Source organism: Leptodactylus fuscus, chromosome 2, assembly GCF_031893055.1.
Source record: "Leptodactylus fuscus isolate aLepFus1 chromosome 2, aLepFus1.hap2, whole genome shotgun sequence".
Classification (NCBI taxonomy): domain Eukaryota; kingdom Metazoa; phylum Chordata; class Amphibia; order Anura; family Leptodactylidae; genus Leptodactylus; species Leptodactylus fuscus.
Window position 1 is genome coordinate 258,939,847 of NC_134266.1, and position 18,958 is coordinate 258,958,804.

Consider the following 18,958-nt stretch of genomic DNA (forward strand, 5'->3'; position numbering starts at 1 on the left):
TAATATTTCAGGATTGAAATGAGGTTTATTGTACTAACAGAAAATGCGCAATATGCATTAAACCAAAATTTGACCGGTGCAAAAATATGGGCACCTCAACAGAAAAGTGACATTAATATTTAGTACATCCTCATTTTGCAAAGATAACAGCCTCTAGTTGCTTCCTGTAGCTTTTAATCAGTTCCTGGATCCTGGATGAAGGTATTTTGGACCATTTCTTTCTACAAAACAATTCAAGTTCAGTTAAGTTTGATGGTCGCCGAACATGGACAGCCCGCTCTCAAATGATCTGAAAACAAAGATTGTTCAACATAGTTGTTCATGGGAAGGATACAAAACGTTGTCTCAGAGATTTAACCTGTCAGTTTCCACTGTGAGGAACATAGTAAGGAAATGGAAGACCACAGGGACAGTTCTTGTTAAGCCCAGAAGTGGCAGGCCAAGAAAAATATCAGAAAGGCAGAGAAGAAGAATGGTGAGAACAGTCAAGGACAATCCACAGACCACCTCCAAAGAGCTGCAGCATCATCTTGCTGCAGATGGTGTCACTGTGCATCAGTCAGCAATACAGCGCACTTTGCACAAGGAGAAGCTGTATGGGAGAGTGATGAGAAAGAAGCCGTTTCTGCACGTACGCCACAAATAGAGTTGCCTGAGGTATGCAAAAGCACATTTGGAGAAGCCAACTTCATTTTGGAAACAAAGATTGAGTTGTTTGGTTATAAAAAAAGGCGTTATGCATGGCGTCCAAAAAGAAACAGCATTCCAAGAAAAACACTTGCTACCCACTGTAAAATTTGGTGGAGGTTCCATCATGCTTTGGGGCTGTGTAGCCAATGCCGGCATCGGGAATCTTGTTAAAGTTGAGGGTCGCATGGATTCCACTCAGTATCAGCAGATTCTTGAGAATAATGTTCAAGAATCAGTGACGAAGTTGAAGTTACGCCGGGGATGGAGATTTCAGCAAGACAATGATCCAAAACACTGCTCCAAATCAACTCAGGCATTCATGCAGAGGAACAATTACAATGTTCTGGAATGGCCATCCCAGTCCCCAGACCTGAATATCATTGAACATCTGTGGGATGATTTGAAGCGGGCTGTCCATGCTCGGCGACCATCAAACTTAACTGAACTTGAATTGTTTGTCCAAAATACCTTTATCCAGGATCCAGGAACTGATTAAAAGCTACAGGAAGCAACTAAAGGCTGTTATCTTTGCAAAAGGAGGATCTACTAAATATTAATGTCACTTTTCTGTTGAGGTGCCCATACTTTTGCACCGGTCAAATTTTGGTTTAATGCATACTGCACATTTTCTGTTAGTACAATAAACCTCATTTCAATCCTGAAATATTACTGTGTCCATCAGTTATTAGATATATCAAACTGAAATGGCTGTTGCAAATACCAAAATATTTAGAACTAAAAATGATTAAGATTAATAGGGGTGCCCAAACTTTTTCATAGGACTGTATATACACTATATATATATATATATATATATATATATATATATATATATATATATATACATATATCGTGAGAAGGTGACAGGCGAAGTGCTGGAGTCAAAGTATTATTGCCCCAGGTTCCTGACTTATGTGTGGTCCGGTCGGATGAAGAGTAGAGCTCAGCCCAGGTGTAGATCCAGACGTGGTGGCTGCCCTGAGATTTTGAGTCTGGTGAGACCAAGTTGGACTGGCTTGTTTTTGTTCACGTAGCTGACAGTAAACCGCAGGTATAGTGAGGTATTTTTTGTTACTGTTTAGTTAGTGCTCAGACGAGCAGGTATTTATTTTGTTTTCTCCTGAAGTTAAGGCTGTGTTGTGTTTTGTATTTTTTATGCCTGAAGTCCAGGTGTGTTTTCTGTTGTTTTTTTTTGTAAATAAATCAGTTTCCTGCATATTTTGTGCCTCTGTCTTGACTGTTTGGGTCCACACCACTGCTGCTACCGAGCTATCTTCTGCACTGTATATATATATATATATATATATATATATATATATATATATAGTCACCCCCCATAAGGTCATAATAGACCTTTGGGGGCAAGGAAGGGAGGCATTTTTAACTTTAATTTTTTTTTTTTTTTTTTACTGCTGATTTCTCCTATAACTTCTTGCATTTCTGGGTCCTCTGACACAGCTACTCCTGTAGTTCTTGGACTATACACTATCATGTGATCGCTTCATGTGTAATAAACCATCCCTGCCTTCCCCTTAGGAGCTCCGGCTGTAGTAACAACCAGTTCTCCTGCTCAACACTGCAGAGATTATATATCACAGAAATTGAAAGTCAGTTGAGTCATTCAGGACACAGCTCCAAAAATATGACCTCTGTCTTTCACTCTCCAGCCAAGCTCTGCCAAAGTGTTGCTGCTGGAGCTGACTTCTTAAGCCTCCTTGATGAGGAGACTCTCTGCAGCTGAGTCGCTGCCGGAACATCCCCAAAGTGTGGACTGGAGGGGGGTGGAATGACAGGTCCCACTACTAACCTACCTGCCATTCCTAAAAATCCAGCCCAGTAACCGGAACTCTGAAATAACCCTGTTAGGGAATAGCCAGACGATAATTCCCCAGAAGCTGCTGGTGAACCCTGGAGGGAGGGGCACAAGGGACAGTGAGCCCTAAGCTGAAGCCCCCCGCTTTCCCTTCCTATTGCCAGACCCTATCCTAGGTAATAGGCGACAACCACGAAGACAATCCCTCCCTGAATACGTGAAACACAAAACGCAGACAAGACGAGCAACAACAAAGGGAGGTCAGGTAGCCAGGGTTCGGTAACAAGAGAGCGATGCAGTGCCAAATCGGAGTCCAAAATAATTGTCAGTAGGGAAAGCCAAAGGTCAAGGATTAGAATACAAGTAATATAACAGCAAGCAAAACCAGAAAGCTAGAGGCAATAACCGGCACCAGTGTGACTGTGAGCCAAGACTAAATAGGGGAGGAAGAACCCGCCCTGAACCTGATAGGAAGGAAAGCTGTCAATCACAGGCAAGACAAAATCAAACACTTAATGGACAGACAACACTTAGCATAAAACATAACTTTTAATGTCAAATAAGGTCAGCTAAAATCTTTCAACGGTTGAGGACTTAATGGACAGAGGCAACATTGGCAGAAGACGGGTGTGGTGCAAATGCAATTAAGAACTAGAGCCGTTTTCACACAGTGCAACTCAAAACTTTAAGCAGATTATCAAACTGCACACGCCTCCTGCGCCGCAGCACGCGAGCAGAGGGTGGTGCAGAGGCCTGAACAGGCAGAGATGTTACAAACCCTCAGCAGACAATAGTTCTTTCTTGAGTTTTCTCATCTCACCCACCTGAGTAGTCTGGAGTCTGGATGAGATGTACACCCCCTCCATTACCTGACCAGCCATCGGCTTAAAGTATATATACGGACCTGCAGTATCAAGAGAGAACCGTATAGATGTATACAGTCTATGAGTGGTCTGGATACGGTTAAAGTCTAACACCACATCCAAGTATATTCAACTGTCACTAACAGAGCACATTACAGAGGTAAGCACCATATTTTTGTTATGAGACAGTTGGTGCATTGGGGGCAGGCCCTCTGATCCCTGGAGCACTGCTCTTGCAGCTCAAATAGGTTTGAATCCGACCAAGGACAACATCTGCAGGGACTTTGTTCTCCGCGTGTTTGTGTGGGTTTTCTCTGGGTACTTCAGTCTCCCACACTCCAAAGACATACTGATAGAGAAAGTAAATTATAAGTCCCACTCAGGACGGAGACTGACATGTCTGTAGAATATGTTGGCGCCAGTGCCGCACCTCCTATGAGGCGACCTTAAGCGACCACTTCAGGAGGCGCTATGCCGGGGCCCCGGGGGCGGCATTTTTGCTGACCTAAGCCAGTCCAGGACAAGCTGTCCTGGACTGGCTTCGCATCACTGTCTTGGCAGCCTGTCACGGGAAGCAAGCGGTGGATTGGGGCGGCTCTGTGGACGCAGCGCTGCTCCAGCGGCCGCCCCTCACGCTTATCAGAGAGCAGGTCCTCTCCCTGCTTGCTCTCTGCCTGCTAACGACGCTCGCTCCGCTCCACCCCCTCCGCTCGGCTTTCTGACATCCGTCTCAGGCGGCACAAACCCTAGTTTCACCCCTGGTTGGCGCTATACATGTAAGCAAAAGAAATATTCTTGAGGTTCAGTCCCAGAAGTGCTATTATTTTACTCTGGGGTCTTCTAAGACCCTTAGCATCCTCTTCTGGTCTGTACCTGGCGTCATACGCCCCCGGGGTCACTGTTGTTGTGATTGGGCGTCAGCAGTCACACGGGACACCCTGAGTATAAGTGTCACACCTCTGCTTATTATACTCTGGGGTTTATTCAGCCCGAAACGGCCAAATTCTTCAGCATGCCCATCCGAGTCCTCCAGTCTAATAATGCCAGCTTTCTTCTGTATTCCATAGTAAATGGGAAGAATACTGTGACGTCTTGTGCAGAGACAGATGGACGCCTGTGTATTTTCTTGCATTAGCTAGTGAGAATAAAGGAGATTAGATATTCATCTATCCGGTACAAAATGTGCAAAATAAAGCAGGACGAAATCCAATCCAATCCATGACATTGACTATTGTCGCGCGGCAGCCCACTGCCTGAGGTCACGGTGTTGGAACATGTGCAGAACCTCCTTACATATAATTACAGAAGACTTATTACTATTTGGAGGAAGAAATCCCAACTTCTAAGAAGTTCAGAGATGATATCAGTAACAAAATCCTATTCCTGTCATGGCAGGAAGGGGAGGAGGAGGAGGCGATCCTCTTATGAGATAACTGAGACCTTGGGAAGGAACAAAACTAGAGAACAGGTCACATGAACGGGCCGATAATCCAATGTTATCAGTCAAGGAGAAAGAGACTTAGGGTCCATTCACACGGTGGAAAATGGCGCTTTATTTGGTGCTGAATTTTCCACACTGAAAAAAAAGCCTCCCATTGATTTCAATGGGTTCAGTTATATTTTTTTTCCACTAGCGGAACTAGTGGAAAAAAAAAACTAGCAGCACCCATTGAAGTCAATGGGAGGCTTTTTTTTGAGTGCTGAAAATTCAGCGCCAAATAAAGCACCATTTTCCTCCATCTGAATGGACCCTTATACATCAGCAGCGAGTAATTTACCTATTACTTATTAGGTGGAGGTGGGTGTTGGCTTCCTACGATCAAGCACAAAAATAAGCCCGGGCAATCCCTTTAAGTCTAAGGGGGAGTTCACACGGAGTTACGTGCCGCGTGATGTGTCACGTAGACGTCGCAGGACCCTTTGCGGGCCGTACACGCTCCCATTGATTTCAATGGGAGCGGGGATCGTATGCGCCGCGCTAGTTTGCGGCCGTGCACTTATTCACGGCCGCAAAGGGTCCCGTGGCGTCTACGTGCCAAGTAACTCCATGTGAACTCCCCCTAAGTGTACAGCAGCAGTATATGCAGTACTTAAATTGGGAAAAAAATTAGGGGGAACTCTTTTCAGACCCCAGAGTGTAATCATCGGAGACCCAGGGGATACAAACATAAAAAACACTGTTACTTACCTCTCCTGGGCTCCGGCACACTCTTGGCTTACGTCGGCCATCTTCAATGATGGAAGAGAAGTCACTTGAGCCGGGCTTGCGTCCTGATGGATAAGGACGCAAGCCCCGGCCCACGTGACATCACTAAGTAGGCCCAAAGCCTTCCGGAACCAGAAGAGGTAAGTAACAATGTTTTTTTATGTTCCCTCACCTCTCCTAGCCCTCCGATCATTATACTCGGGGGTCTGAAAAGACTTACCTCTCCTGGTTCCGGAGGGCTTTGGGCCTACTTGGGCATGTCACGTGGGCCGGGCTTGCGTCCTTATCCATCGTGACGCAAGCCCGGCTCAAGTGACTTCTCTTCCATCATTGAAGATGGCCGACGTCAGCCAAGAGTGTGCCGGAGCCCAGGAGAGGTAAGTAACAGTGTTAAATATCGGCCCTGGGTTCCCATGACTTTCTGCCGTTATGCAACAAGAGCTACATAAATGTATTGAAATAATCTTCATTAGAATCTTCACTAAATGTCTGATAGAAATAATTAACGTCACGTTTCCAATCTTTTCTATTACATATCAGGATTTTCTTGGAATTCCTGAATTAATGACATCTCCATGAGACGTTGACTACAGAGCACATTACTACAATTGCCTTATTCCCTTTGCAGCCGCTCTCAGCCGTTGTTACAGATTGCACTTATATATTTACTTCATAAATCTCTCTGAATACGCCAAGTCTACAAAGCTTGACAGATATGCACATGTAATACTTAAATGGTGGAACATAAACCTGATAATCTCCGTCTTCTGACCTGATTCTTTCAGCTAGTCAGATCTTGCACTGACTTCATCAGCATATGGAGCCGAGCCTGTCCTTTATTCAGTGCCTGATCTGGAGGCGGAATATCAATTGCCTTTATAGTGATTTTTATTGAATACTGGAAATAATCTGAGATGTAAACTGAATCTGTTATAACGTGAAATATGAATGTCCAGATTTCCTTCAGATCCTGAGATTTGTGTTTATGAAGTTATCTCTAAGTACCACCGGGGATGAAAGTCATGAAGAATTGAGTGGAGAGTTAAGCAACATGGACAGGGAAGTTTATGAAGATGGATTTGACATTTAATTCCAGTGAACTGTGCCTTCATTACTATGCTAGGGTTCATACGTATAATAGAATCACAAGACTATAGGTCACTGCTTTACATAAGATAAGCACACTCCTCACCTGCTGCTGCTATCATTCCCATCAGATGACTGGCTGCAGCGTATTCTATTCCTACTACTGTTCTGCACCTGTCATATATAATCCTGCCATCACTAACAAAATCACAAAAGGATAGGTCACTGCTTCCAACAAGATCAGTACACTCCTCACCTGCTGCTGCTATCATTCCCATCAGATGACTGGCTGCAACGTATTCTATTCCTACTACTTTTCTGCACCACTCATATATAATCCAGCCATCACTAACAAAATCACAAAAGGATAGGTCACTGCTTCCAACAAGATCAGCACAATCTTCTCCTTCTGCTCTCATCATTCCAATCATTTTGGATTGGATAGAGCATATTTTATTACACTAGCTTCATAAACTTCTCATATATAACCCTGCCATCACTAACAAAATCACAAAAGGATAGGTCACTAGTTCCAACATGATCAGCACACTCTTCTCCTGCTGCTGTTATTATTCCCATCATATGATTGGCTACAACATGTTTGATTCCACTAACTTCATGCACCTATCATGTACAGTATATTACATCCATTTTCTATTCCACTAGCTTCATGCACTTCTCATATATAATCCTTCCATCACTAACATAATCACAAAGTATAGGTCATTGCTTCCAACAAGTACACTCCTCCCTAGCTGCTGTTATCATTCCCATCATATGACTGGCTGCAGAATCTTCTATTCGCACTACTTTCCTGCACCTGTCATATATAATCCTGCCATCACTAACATAATCACAAGAGGATAGGTCACTGCTTCCAACACGATCAGCACACTCCTCTCCTTCTGCTCTCATCATTCCCATAATTTGATTGGATACAGCATGTTCCATTCCACTAGCTTCATACACCACTCATATATAATCCTGCCATCACTAACAAAATCACAAGGGGATAGGTCACTGCTTCCAACAAGATCAGCACAATCTTCTCCTTCTGCTCTCATCATTCCAATCATTTTGGATTGGATAGAGCATATTTTATTACACTAGCTTCATAAACTTCTCATATATAACCCTGCCATCACTAACAAAATCACAAAAGGATAGGTCACTAGTTCCAACATGATCAGCACACTCCTCTCCTGCTGCTGTTATCATTCCCATCATATGATTGGCTACAACATGTTTGATTCCACTAACTTCATGCACCTATCATGCACAGTATAATCCTTCCATGTTCTATTCCACTAGCTGCATGCACTTCTCATATATAATCCTTCCATCACTAACATAATCACAAAGTATAGGTCATTGCTTCCAACAAGTACACTCCTCCCTAGCTGCTGTTATCATTCCCATCATATGACTGGCTGCAGAATCTTCTATTCGCACTACTTTCCTGCACCTGTCATATATAATCCTGCCATCACTAACATAATCACAAGAGGATAGGTCACTGCTTCCAACACGATCAGCACACTCCTCTCCTTCTGCTCTCATCATTCCCATAATTTGATTGGATACAGCATGTTCCATTCCACTAGCTTCATACACCACTCATATATAATCCTGCCATCACTAACAAAATCACAAGGGGATAGGTCACTGCTTCCAACAAGATCAGCACAATCTTCTCCTTCTGCTCTCATCATTCCAATCATTTTGGATTGGATAGAGCATATTTTATTACACTAGCTTCATAAACTTCTCATATATAACCCTGCCATCACTAACAAAATCACAAAAGGATAGGTCACTAGTTCCAACATGATCAGCACACTCTTCTCCTGCTGCTGTTATTATTCCCATCATATGATTGGCTACAACATGTTTGATTCCACTAACTTCATGCACCTATCATGTACAGTATAATACATCCATTTTCTATTCCACTAGCTTCATGCACTTCTCATATATAATCCTTCCATCACTAACATAATCACAAAGTATAGGTCATTGCTTCCAACATGATCAGTACACTCCTCCCTAGCTGCTGTTATAATTCCCATCATATGACTGGCTGCAGAATCTTCTATTTGCACTAGTTTCCTGCACCTGTCATATATAATCCTGCCATCACTAACATAAGCACAAGGAGATAGGTCACTGCTTCCAATAAGATCCACACACTACTCTCTTGCTGCTATTAGTTCCATAATATGACTCCCATTGGCTGCATGTCATGTACAAAATCCACTACTTCTTCCATCAAAATCAACACACTCCTCTCCTAATTCTGCCATCTTTCCCTTGCTGTGATTGGTGTTCACTCACTTCAGGCACCTGTCATATACAATCCTGGCCTTATTAACTAAATCATAAGAGATAGGTCACTGCTTTTAACAAGATCAGCACACCCCTTTCCTGCTGCTGTCATCACGCCCATGATGTGCTTGGCTTCACTATATTCAGTTCCCACTAGATTAATGCAACTTTCCCATATAGCCCTGCAATCACTAATATTATCATTTATAAAAAGACAGGTCACTGCTTCCAACAAAAGCAGAACATTGCTCTCCTGCTGCTGCCGTGATATCCATGACCAGCTGCAACATATTGCCTCCGTCATGTATAGTCCTGCAATTGCTGACACTATCACATGAAATAATAAGTCACTGCTTCCAACAAGAACAACACACCCTGGTCACTCTATGTACTCTTCCTGTCAATATGATTAGCATTAGTTGCCACCAACTTCTTGTATTGTAACTCACCCTAATATAATACTAATATATAACGGACCGGTCACTGCTTTCGACAAAATCAGCACATTCCTGTCCAGTCCATTGATAATACTCTGCGTACTCAATCCATTGACATATCCCCCCTCCCATTACACTAAAGCACTCCTGTCCTTATAGAACTACTGTCCATAAATGGGTCACTGCCTCTCACAAAATCAGCACACTCCTCTACTGCGTATTAGCCTGCCCTGTTCAAAGCAGGAGGAAGACTCTCCAATCTTATGGAAATAAACTCAGTTATTTATTTCGCGACTTTCAGATAATATTTCTGTTTATTTCGCTTCCTTATATTTTTAGCCTCCTCGCTGTTTGTTATCAGTGAGTGGAAACATTACTGTGTTTACTTGTAGTGGCCAAGATACCGTCCTCACCATGTCCTTCTGACACAATGGAGAGCTTGATACAAAGTAACAGAGTTGTTTTTGGTTGAACAAGTTCAGTATGAAACGGGAAGTTCCATTATTATACTCAATTCGGACCCCAGAGTATAATAGGTGGAGGGGGAAGGTGCAATAAATAAAATAAACATTCATACTCATCTTCCATCATCTCTTTCGGGTCTCCTCGTCTGTTGCTCTCTATCACTCTCCTGGTGACATCATGCACCTGGGGTCACCACTGAGACCTATGATTGGACCTCAACAGTCACATGGGCACTCCTATTGACTATAATATGGTCTGTCTGATTTCCATTATGGTGTCCATCATTTAGGCTTAGCTGGGATTCTTAAATGTATACACTGTAACAATATATCTGTATTAGAGATGAGCGAGTAGTACTCGATCGAGTAGGTATTCGATCTACAGTATTCAAAATACTCGTACTCGGTCGAGTACCACTCGCTATTCGAATGTAAAAGTTCGATGCAGAACCAGCATTGATTGGCCGAATGCTATACAGTCAGCCAATCAACGCTGGTTCTTCTCCTACCTTTAGAAGTCTTCTCCGTTCAGCTTCCCTGCGGCGTCTTCTGGCTCTGAATTCACTCTGCCAGGACGCTGCAAGGAGAAGACTGCTCAGAGGATCCAGCCCGACCCTCACTCGTGGACTTGGTAAGTATAATTTGATCGAATGTTGCCTACCCCTGAAACGAGCATTTTCCCCCCATAGACTACAATAGGGTTTGATATTCGATTCGAGTAGTCGAATATTGAGGGGCTACTCGAAACGAATATCGAACCTCGAACATTTTACTGTTTGCTCATCTCTAATCTGTATGACTAATATGGAGAAAATGGGGGAGGAGCCTCACTGTGACTTCCCTTTAACCACCACTTGGGATAGCTCACTATAGATATTAAATTTCCTATGGTTCACTTTCACTAGGATGACCTGACCTCTGGGAAATAGAACAGCATTTGATTAAAAAAAAGAAGCTTAGTTTGAAAAATCCATATAGGGAATGTGTCACCTAAAATTTCCTATGTTTTAAACCAATTGTTTATGCTAAGCCAATTTTTGAAAAGTATTTTTGATATTTTCATGTTACAATTTCTATGTCACTTTTTTTTTTAAAGTACTATCTCATGCAATTTTTACTCTGTTTGCCAAACCTAATAATAGACAGACACTTGCCAATTCTGTTCGGCTTTTAATTTAATCTAAAATTAATTTTAAAAAAATGGTGCTAAGGGCCTTTTACATTTATCACAATCCTTGCCCCCAGTTATACAGACATGTCCCCTCTTCCATTTTCTCTTGGCTGGACATGTACAGATATTTTACACGAGATGATTGGCTTTTCAAAACAACATTCTTTGCTGCATCTATCCCATATGTGTCTAAGTGTGGCCACCCAGTGGCTGTGTTGTGAATTGCATTGCAGTCTGTCAAGAATTTTGCAATTGATTTATTGAGAAATTGGAATCTTTAACCAAATTTTTATATATATAATATATACATAAAATATATATATATATATATATATATATATATATATATATATATATATATATATATATATATATTCCGGTGATTCAAATAACTTTTGCTATTGTTTCAGCCTCATAGAGTTAGATACTTAGAAAGAAAAATATTAAAAAATGAAATATAAATGTCTGAAATACAGGAATAACAGTGAGACAGATCCTCCAGTGAGCGCATAGATGTTACAGCGTGAATACAGATATCCTCTTGCTGACAATGTATCACGGACGCTGAGTATTAGGTCTCATCTGCTGAGGACGTGCTGATCATTTAGGTGACACATTGCTTCATTTTACACCTCTGCATAAATAATACGCTATTTAATATGCTGCTATAGGAATGGCTTCCATCATCCTTAGGTCTCCTGCTTTCTTGCAAGCGAATTAAAGTCACATGACACTGTCACCTTCTGAAATTGAGTCATATGGAGTCTGCCTATGGTCTGGCATATCAAAAACTCACTGCAGAAATCCTTACATCAAATGTAGCTAAGTAAAACCAATTGTGCAACTTTGTTATTGTTCTTGGTAAATCTTTGCCACAGCCCTATATAATGCAAAGACTTCAGTCCTTATAGTGTCTACTGTATGTATACAGATGACCCTCTTTACCTTTTGTCTCATCATACCTGAGATTTATGGTACAAGATGACCAGCTTTGAAGAAAACATGATTTTGCCATGTATTGGTGGGAGTTGCTTATGCTATATGTCTATGTGTGGCCACCTAGTGGTCATTATGTGACTTACACCTGTCTTGCAAAGCTCTTGCCAGATATGAGGGAAATGCTAGCAATAATGGGATTTTAAGTGAATCCGGACTAAATAATACTGTCATATAGTGCCCTATGAATACTATCATATAGTGGTCAAATAATAACACCGTATACAGCTCAAATAATATCACTAGTATAAGTATATCATATGGTGGTTACATATTAACACCATAAAGGGCTGAAATAATAACCTCATAAAGAGACCATATAACTCCGCTATATAGTGTCTAAATACAGAGTATACATAACACAGCCATATGGCGTCCACGTGAGAATTTTATACAGTCCACTCAATTATATTTGGCTCATTCCCCCACAATTAAATACAATTAGATTGATGGAGTCTCCTCGTCCCCAGGCCAATTTTGATTCTGATGACCTCCAGTGGTGCAACTAAAGTCTTGTGGGCCCCGGTACAATCTTTTGTCCAGCACTCCCTACCTCATCCCTACAGTGAATTCTTGATAGTGATGGTTACGGGTACTAAGGAGTTTAATCCACCTTAGTGTGGTTTGGGTAATCTGTGGGTCTCCTTGGCGTATGGGCCAGATGGAAGCTGCAATCTCAATACTGAGGCCAGTGCTTATGGGCCCCCTAAGGCTCCTGGGCCCTGGTGTGACTGCACCCTCTGCACCCCCTTAAGTTACACCTGTGATGACGTCTTCTACTTACACCATTGTGGCAACATGACCTCCAATAACCACCTGCCAGTACAATCGTTGAGAGTGCTACTCACACGAACCGGGTTACTGCTGCGGTGGGCATCCCTTCCTGTGACTTGACCTTCACCGCTGCTGCCAGGATGATGATTAAACATCATTATCATTATCTTCACATCCCAGGGTGACAGGAGATTGATGGTGGAGGCCATCAAGAGTTGGAAGGGAAGGTAGAGGGCATGGGGATGATTCTAACCATCTAACCCCCCACCACCCATGCATATTCCCATATGGGAACCCATACAGAGGACAGAGCTGGAAGCCTCCGACCCTTATAAGATGGCTGCGCTGAAGTACTGCCACTCTGCTCCAATTTGGACCCAACCGAACTGATACCGATGACCTATCCTATCCTGAGAATAGTATCAGAATTGGTCTGGAGAAATACAGTATATAGACACCCCCAAATACATTACATTGTTATTAATAGGTGGGAATATTGAATTAGGTTCCAACATTTGTTATAACATATGCCATTGTTCTTTATGTTATGTTGTAGGACAGACAACAGTACTGGACGGACCCATTGACTTATAATGGGGTCCACTGGATTTTAATTAAATTTCCTTCTTTTTGAAGCGAAAAATGGCGCGGCACCCATCAAATATGGGATCTCAGATTTATACACATCTGAACAGTGGCTCAGTTTAGAACCATGAATGTTATTTGTCCACAGCATACGATTCTTTAGCATCCATCTGTTTTTCTTACACAGTATTTCAGGGTCAATGAGAAGACCTTTCATTTGCATAATACAATTCTCAGGGAGATTTACAAACTTGATGTTCCCATAAAGACGTAAACTAGAGGACAAAACTCACATAAACAGTGAAAAAAACCAAAAGCGTAAGTTATACAGCCATACATTTGGAAACATTACAGAATCGCCCGGTGCAGATTGCTGACTCAGGACTATAGGACGACATCAATATTTCATTATTTCCCATTATTCCTGACGTTGCAATTCATTTTTATAAAAATAAATCCCAAGTTGTTTGTGGAGCAACATACTGTAGAAAATGTGCTGAGATAAATCTACTGGTAACACAAACCGCGCGGTCATCAGTCATACACAGCTCCGCACCTTCATAGGTCTTATACAAGGGTCAGAATATTTACGGACATTTCCAGAAAGCTAAATAAGTGGAACATGTCAGGAATCCATATTATAGTATATAATACAACATGTCAGAAATCTATATTGGTCGGTATGATTCCAGGGATACTAAGTTTATATAGTTATTGAATGCATTACAATACATTGCAAATTACCAGCACTTCTATTACAGGCTGCATAGAGCCTATACATTACATTAGCGGCTGCGGGGACTGGCCGTCTTCTCAATGCCTACATAGCAGCATTGCCAAGTACTACCTGTGTAGGCAGCAGGGACGATACCTACTGTAATGTACAGTGCTAAAGGCACAGGGGTCACAGACCAGGTTCTCCTTAGATGACCAAGCTGGATGCTACATGTTCATGAGTTGGTCTATTTTCCCTTCTGCACATCCTAATAGAGACATCTTGTGCAATCCGTACAGACGGCGTTTCAGGACAATAAATTATTTGTATGTTCTTCTTGTGAAGTAATATTTTCTTTCAAGTTCATTCAAATACCTGATGCCACAAGTACCGGCTCCTGTAAACGCCTCATATTTTATTCCTTCTCATCTTCTGTAAATATAAAATTATATATACGGCACTGAGCAAATATTTTAGGCCGATGTGGGGGAGATGCTGCAGGGTAAGAATGCATTCAGACATAGAAGGGTTATTAGTTTATTTTTGTCAATTACCAAATTGAAGTGAATGAAGAAAAGAGAAATGTAAATCGCATCTATATTTGGTGTGGCTTTTGCTCTTTGGAGGAGGAGTCCTGGAAGTGATGATCCGGCCCCCGCAGAGCTCTGATCTCCACATCATCCAGTCTGTCTGGGATGACATGAGGAGACAGAAGGATTGGACAAGCCGACATCCACAGAAGATCTGGGCTTAGTTCTACAAGACAAGTCTGTGACACATCGGGAGAATAGAGTCCGGTCACATGAGACCAAAATTTTACTTTTTGGATGCCATAATACACACCATGTTCGGAGGCCAAAAGTCACTGCCTATTGGAAGAAACCAACTATATTTCTCAATAAATTTCAGAATGAGTTCTCTGGGAATTCTGACAAGAGATTTAGTATACACATTATCAGGATCTATTTCCTTGTGTAAATAGTAGAGTAGATTATAATCATCAAATGACTCATAATTGGAAGTTATTTCAGTATGGATTGCTGTCAAGATGACCGAAGAAGTATTTCTGAAAATATCCGACACTGCCAGATAAAATTGCTGTAGATTGGTAATATTCCATTCTCTGCAACGGGAGTGGGGGAGGGGCGGATTAGGGAAGAAATTCATTAGAAAGTTATTTATATACTGCCTTGTGTTTTTCTCGAAAGAAAGGACAAAAACCTAAGACATAAAGGGACATAATATACAAAAAGTACAATCCGTGAAGGCTATTATTGTTCTGCTTTAGAATTGCATTAATTTGTTAAAAATATTCATAGAACAGGAAGAAAAGAGGTGACAGGATAAGGAATTCTTCACTAAATTATTCTCATTTTTATACAGAAGATTAAAGGGAACAAACTAAAGTAAGTTTCATGATTTGAAGGTTAGTTTTTTTTCTGAATATTGGGATTATAATTAGTTTGTTCCATAAAGAATTTACATATTAGACTGCTCCTTTCCAAGCCTGTTGGGGCTGAGCATATAGATATTATGGTAGACCCCTGGTGGAAAGTAGAGATTGGCAATCCTCTCAGGATTTGTTTAGTTTTGGATGGCTCAGGTTCAAGATTTGTTTCAGGTTGAACAACTTTGGTACGAACCGCACTTTACTTAAGATATAGTGTAGAACACTGTCAGGGATCCTAGGAACCTATCTATAAAACATAGTGTAGTACACAGTCAGGGCTCCTAGGAACCTATCTATAAAACATAATATATATCACTGTCAGGGCTCCTAGGAACCTATCTATAAAACATAATATATATCACTGTCAGGGCTCCTAGGAACCTATCTATAAAACATAGTGTATATACTGTCAGGGCTCCTAGGAACCTATCTATAAAACATAGTGTATATACTGTCAGGGCTCCTAGGAACCTATCTATAAAACATAGTGTAGAACACTGTCAGGGCTCCTAGGAACCTATCTATAAAACATAGGGTATGACACTGTCAGGGCTCCTAGGAACCTATCTATAAAACATAGTGTAGAACACTGTCAGAGCTCCTAGGAACCTATCTATAAAACATAGTGTATAACACTGTCAGGGCTCCTAGGAACCTATCTATAAAACATAGTGTATGACACTGTCAGGGCTTCTAGGAACCTATCTATAAAACATAGTGTAGAACACTGTCAGGACTCCTAGGAACCTATCTATAAAACATAGTGTATGACACTGTCAGGACTCCTAGGAACCTATCTATAAAACATAGTGTAGAACACTGTCAGGACTCCTAGGAACCTATCTATAAAACATAGTGTATGACATTTTCAGGGCTCCTAGGAACCTATCTATAAAACATAGTGTATAACACTGTCAGGACTCCTAGGAACCTATCTATAAAACATACTGTAGAACACTGTCAGGGCTCCTAGGAAACTATCTATAAAACATAGTGTAGAACACAGTTAAAAAAAAACAAAACATTCATGCTCACCTTCTCATACCTCTTTTGGGCTTCCTTACAGCGTTCGGCCACAGTGAGGAGGCCCAAAATAGGTATTGGAAAGTAAGCATGAATTTTTTTTAACCTCCTCTGAGCCTCCACCTATTATACTCTTAGTCTTAGGATAATCCCAGGGTATAATGCGCTCATTTAAGTTCAGCCACGATTAAATATCCATTTGCTTGGCTTTGTACAAAAATAATATTTCAGGATATTTGAGTTGAATTCAGTGTGGTAGGAGTTGCTTTGCTCATATCTAGTTTTCTTATTTTGATACCTAAGAGGGACATGTTTAACATGAAGAGACCCCAGAGTATAATGTGGTGGCCATTTTAGTTCCCCTGAGATGAATCTCCATTTGTTCAGTTTCATAGAAAAAACAAACAATTTGGAATATTTGGGCCTCAGTACAAGTACAGTCCTATGAAAAAGTTTGGGCACCCCTATTAATCTTAATCATTTTTAGTTCTAAATATTTTGGTGTTTATAACAGCCATTTCAGTTTGATATATCTAATAACTGATGGACACAGTAATATTTCAGGATTGAAATGAGGTTTATTGTACTAACAGAAAATGTGCAATATGCATTAAACCAAAATTTGACTGGTGCATAAGTATGGGCACCTCAACAGAAAAGTGACATTAATATTTAGTAGATCCTCCTTTTGCAAAGATAACAGCCTTTAGTCGCTTCCTGTAGCTTTTAATCAGTTCCTGGATCCTGGATAAAGGTATTTTGGACAAACAATTCAAGTTCAGTTAAGTTTGATGGTCGCCGAGCATGGACAGCCCGCTTCACATCATCCCACAGATGTTCAATGATATTCAGGTCTGGGGACTGGGATGGCCATTCCAGAACATTGTAATTGTTCCTCTGCATGAATGCCTGAGGATTTGGAGCGGTGTTTTGGATCATTGTCTTGCTGAAATATCCATCCCCGGCGTAACTTCAACTTCGTCACTGATTCTTGAACATTATTCTCAAGAATCTGCTGATACTGAGTGGAATCCATGCGACTCTCAACTTTAACAAGATTCCCGGTGCCGGCATTGGCCACACAGCCCCAAAGCATGATGGAACCTCCACCAAATTTTACAGTGGGTAGCATGTGTTTTTCTTGGAATGCTGTTTCTTTTTGGACGCCATGCATAACACCTTTTTTTATAACCAAACAACTCAATCTTTGTTTCCAAAATGAAGCTGGCTTCTCCAAATGTGCTTTTTCATACCTCAGGCAACTCTATTTGTGGCGTACGTGCAGAAACAGCTTCTTTCTCATCACTCTCCCATACAGCTTCTATTTGTGCAAAGTGCGCTGTATAGTTGACCGATGCACAGTGACACCATCTGCAGCAAGATGATGCTGCAGCTCTTTGGAGGTGGTCTGTGGATTGTCCTTGACTGTTCTCACCATTCTTCTTCTCTGCCTTTCTGATATTTTTCTTGGCCTGCCACTTCTGGGCTTAACAAGAACTGTCCCTGTGGTCTTCCATTTCCTTACTATGTTCCTCACAGTGGAAACTGACAGGTTAAATCTCTGAGACAACTTTTTGTATCCTTCCCCTGAACAACTATGTTGAACAATCTTTGTTTTCAGATCATTTGAGAGTTGTTTTGAGTAGCCCATGATGCCACTCTTCAGAGGAGATTCAAATAGGAGATCAACTTGCAATTGGCCACCTTAAATACCTTTTCTCATGATTGGATACATCTGGCTATGAAGTTCAAAGCTCACTGAGGTTACAAAACCAATTTTGTGCTTCAGTAAGTCAGTAAAAAGTAGTTAGGGGAATTCAAATCAATAAAATGATAAGGGTGCCCATACTTTTGCACCGGTCAAATTTTGGTTTAATGCATATTGCACATTTTCTGTTAGTACAATAAACCTCATTTCAATCCTGAAATATTACTGTGTCCATCAGTTATTAGATATATCAAACTGAAATGGCTGTTGCAAACACCAAAATATTTAGAACAAAAAATGATTAAGATTAATAGGGGTGCCCAAACTTTTTCATAGGACTGTAAGTTCACCTATCTCAAGTAAGAGGTAACATAGATGATAAGGTCAGACAAAGACACAAGTCCATCAATTCCAACCTATAAACCTAGCATGTTAATCCAGAAAAGGGCCAAAAATCCCCAAAAATATTACGATAAAAAATTTACAAAAGTACAAATAGCATACAACACTGACAAGGAGACAAAAACAGAAATGGACATGTGTCAAAGATGAGCAGCTTTTCAAGACAATACTGGTTTGCCTATTGTGTCACAACCTGATATAATATATGTGTCTACACAATAATAAAACAGCATGAGAAGCTCCCTCTAGT